Source organism: Oncorhynchus mykiss, chromosome 15 (genome assembly GCF_013265735.2).
Source record: "Oncorhynchus mykiss isolate Arlee chromosome 15, USDA_OmykA_1.1, whole genome shotgun sequence".
Classification (NCBI taxonomy): Eukaryota; Metazoa; Chordata; class Actinopteri; order Salmoniformes; family Salmonidae; genus Oncorhynchus; species Oncorhynchus mykiss.
Window position 1 is genome coordinate 74,341,526 of NC_048579.1, and position 4,264 is coordinate 74,345,789.

The following is a 4,264-nucleotide window of genomic DNA, read 5'->3' on the forward strand; positions in this document are numbered from 1 at the left end:
AATAGAGTCTGTATAGGTAATCTCTGTCTGCCTGTCTGTCTGTCTGTCTGTCTGTCTGTCTGTCTGTCTGTCTGTCTCTCTGTTTGTCTAAAGATCAGAGAATCAACAGAGTCTGTATAGGTAATCTCTCTCTCTGTCTAAAGATCAGAGAATCAACAGAGTCTGTGTAGGTAATCTCTCTCTGTCTGTCTAAAGATCAGAGAATCAACAAAGTCTGTATAGGTAATCTCTCTATGTCTGTCTAAAGATCAGAGAATCAACAGAGTCTGTATAGGTAATCTCTGTCTGTCTGTCTAAAGATCAGAGAGTCAACAGAGTCTGTATAGGTAATCTCTGTCTGTCTGTCTAAAGATCAGAGAGTCAACAGAGTCTGTATAGGTAATCTCTGTCTGTCTGTCTAAAGATCAGAGAATCAACAGAGTCTGTATAGGTAATCTCTCTCTGTCTGTCTAAAGATCAGAGAATCAACAGAGTCTGTATAGGTAATCTCTCTCTGTCTGTCTAAAGATCAGAGAGTCAACAGAGTCTGTATAGGTAATCTCTCTCTGTTTGTCTAAAGATCAGAGAATCAACAGAGTCTGTATAGGTAATCTCTCTCTGTTTGTCTAAAGATCAGAGAATCAACAGAGTCTGTATAGGTAATCTCTCTCTGTTTGTCTAAAGATCCGAGAATCAACAGAGTCTGTATAGGTAATCTCTCTCTGTTTGTCTAAAGATCAGAGAATCAATAGAGTCTGTATAGGTAATCTCTGTCTGTCTGTCTGTCTGTCTGTCTGTCTGTCTCTCTGTTTGTCTAAAGATCAGAGAATCAACAGAGTCTGTATAGGTAATCTCTCTCTCTGTCTAAAGATCAGAGAATCAACAGAGTCTGTATTGGTAATCTCTCTCTGTCTGTCTAAAGATCAGAGAATCAACAGAGTCTGTATAGGTAATCTCTCTATGTCTGTCTAAAGATCAGAGAATCAACAGAGTCTGTATAGGTAATCTCTGTCTGTCTGTCTAAAGATCAGAGAGTCAACAGAGTCTGTATAGGTAATCTCTGTCTGTCTGTCTAAAGATCAGAGAATCAACAGAGTCTGTATAGGTAATCTCTCTCTGTCTGTCTAAAGATCAGAGAATCAACAGAGTCTGCATAGGTAATCTCTCTCTGTCTGTCTAAAGATCAGAGAGTCAACAGAGTCTGTATAGGTAATCTCTCTCTGTCTGTCTAAAGATCAGAGAATTAACAGAGTCTGTATAGGTAATCTCTCTCTGTTTGTCTAAAGATCAGAGAATCAACAGAGTCTGTATAGGTAATCTCTCTCTGTTTGTCTAAAGATCAGAGAATCAACAGAGTCTGTATAGGTAATCTCTCTCTGTTTGTCTAAAGATCAGAGAATCAACAGTCTGTATAGGTAATCTCTCTCTGTTTGTCTAAAGATCAGAGAATCAATAGAGTCTGTATAGGTAATCTCTGTCTGTCTGTCTGTCTGTCTGTCTGTCTGTCTGTCTGTCTGTCTGTCTGTCTGTCTGTCTCTCTGTTTGTCTAAAGATCAGAGAATCAACAGAGTCTGTATAGGTAATCTCTCTCTGTCTGTCTAAAGATCAGAGAATCAACAGAGTCTGTATAGGTAATCTCTCTATGTCTGTCTAAAGATCAGAGAATCAACAGAGTCTGTATAGGTAATCTCTGTCTGTCTGTCTAAAGATCAGAGAGTCAACAGAGTCTGTATAGGTAATCTCTGTCTGTCTGTCTAAAGATCAGAGAATCAACAGAGTCTGTATAGGTAATCTCTCTCTGTCTGTCTAAAGATCAGAGAATCAACAGAGTCTGCATAGGTAATCTCTCTCTGTCTGTCTAAAGATCAGAGAGTCAACAGAGTCTGTATAGGTAATCTCTCTCTGTCTGTCTAAAGATCAGAGAATTAACAGAGTCTGTATAGGTAATCTCTCTCTGTTTGTCTAAAGATCAGAGAATCAACAGAGTCTGTATAGGTAATCTCTCTCTGTTTGTCTAAAGATCAGAGAATCAACAGAGTCTGTATAGGTAATCTCTCTCTGTTTGTCTAAAGATCAGAGAATCAACAGTCTGTATAGGTAATCTCTCTCTGTTTGTCTAAAGATCAGAGAATCAATAGAGTCTGTATAGGTAATCTCTGTCTGTCTGTCTGTCTGTCTGTCTGTCTGTCTGTCTGTCTGTCTGTCTGTCTGTCTGTCTCTCTGTTTGTCTAAAGATCAGAGAATCAACAGAGTCTGTATAGGTAATCTCTCTCTGTCTGTCTAAAGATCAGAGAATCAACAGAGTCTGTATAGGTAATCTCTCTATGTCTGTCTAAAGATCAGAGAATCAACAGAGTCTGTATAGGTAATCTCTGTCTGTCTGTCTAAAGATCAGAGAGTCAACAGAGTCTGTATAGGTAATCTCTGTCTGTCTGTCTAAAGATCAGAGAATCAACAGAGTCTGCATAGGTAATCTCTCTCTGTCTGTCTAAAGATCAGAGAATCAACAGAGTCTGCATAGGTAATCTCTCTCTGTCTGTCTAAAGATCAGAGAGTCAACAGAGTCTGTATAGGTAATCTCTCTCTGTCTGTCTAAAGATCAGAGAATTAACAGAGTCTGTATAGGTAATCTCTCTCTGTTTGTCTAAAGATCAGAGAATCAACAGAGTCTGTATAGGTAATCTCTCTCTGTTTGTCTAAAGATCAGAGAATCAACAGAGTCTGTATAGGTAATCTCTCTCTGTTTGTCTAAAGATCAGAGAATCAACAGAGTCTGTATAGGTAATCTCTCTCTGTTTGTCTAAAGATCAGAGAATCAATAGAGTCTGTATAGGTAATCTCTGTCTGTCTGTCTGTCTGTCTGTCTGTCTGTCTGTCTGTCTGTCTGTCTGTCTGTCTCTCTGTTTGTCTAAAGATCAGAGAATCAACAGAGTCTGTATAGGTAATCTCTCTCTCTGTCTAAAGATCAGAGAATCAACAGAGTCTGTATAGGTAATCTCTCTCTGTCTGTCTAAAGATCAGAGAATCAACAGAGTCTGTATAGGTAATCTCTCTATGTCTGTCTAAAGATCAGAGAATCAACAGAGTCTGTATAGGTAATCTCTGTCTGTCTGTCTAAAGATCAGAGAGTCAACAGAGTCTGTATAGGTAATCTCTGTCTGTCTGTCTAAAGATCAGAGAGTCAACAGAGTCTGTATAGGTAATCTCTGTCTGTCTCTCTAAAGATCAGAGAATCAACAGAGTCTGTATAGGTAATCTCTCTCTGTCTGTCTAAAGATCAGAGAATCAACAAAGTCTGTATAGGTAATCTCTCTATGTCTGTCTAAAGATCAGAGAATCAACAGAGTCTGTATAGGTAATCTCTGTCTGTCTGTCTAAAGATCAGAGAGTCAACAGAGTCTGTATAGGTAATCTCTGTCTGTCTGTCTAAAGATCAGAGAGTCAACAGAGTCTGTATAGGTAATCTCTGTCTGTCTGTCTAAAGATCAGAGAATCAACAGAGTCTGTATAGGTAATCTCTCTCTGTCTGTCTAAAGATCAGAGAATCAACAGAGTCTGTATAGGTAATCTCTCTCTGTCTGTCTAAAGATCAGAGAGTCAACAGAGTCTGTATAGGTAATCTCTCTCTGTCTGTCTAAAGATCAGAGAATCAACAGAGTCTGTATAGGTAATCTCTCTCTGTCTGTCTAAAGATTAGAGAATTAACAGAGTCTGTATAGGTAATCTCTCTCTGTTTGTCTAAAGATCAGAGAATCAACAGAGTCTGTATAGGTAATCTTTCTCTGTTTGTCTAAAGATCAGAGAATCAACAGAGTCTGTATAGGTAATCTCTCTCTGTTTGTCTAAAGATCAGAGAATCAACAGAGTCTGTATAGGTAATCTCTCTCTGTTTGTCTAAAGATCAGAGAATCAATAGAGTCTGTATAGGTAATCTCTGTCTGTCTGTCTGTCTGTCTGTCTGTCTGTCTGTCTGTCTGTCTGTCTGTCTGTCTGTCTGTCTCTCTGTTTGTCTAAAGATCAGAGAATCAACAGAGTCTGTATAGGTAATCTCTCTCTCTGTCTAAAGATCAGAGAATCAACAGAGTCTGTATAGGTAATCTCTCTCTGTCTGTCTAAAGATCAGAGAATCAACAGAGTCTGTATAGGTAATCTCTCTATGTCTGTCTAAAGATCAGAGAATCAACAGAGTCTGTATAGGTAATCTCTGTCTGTCTGTCTAAAGATCAGAGAGTCAACAGAGTCTGTATAGGTAATCTCTGTCTGTCTGTCTAAAGATCAGAGAATC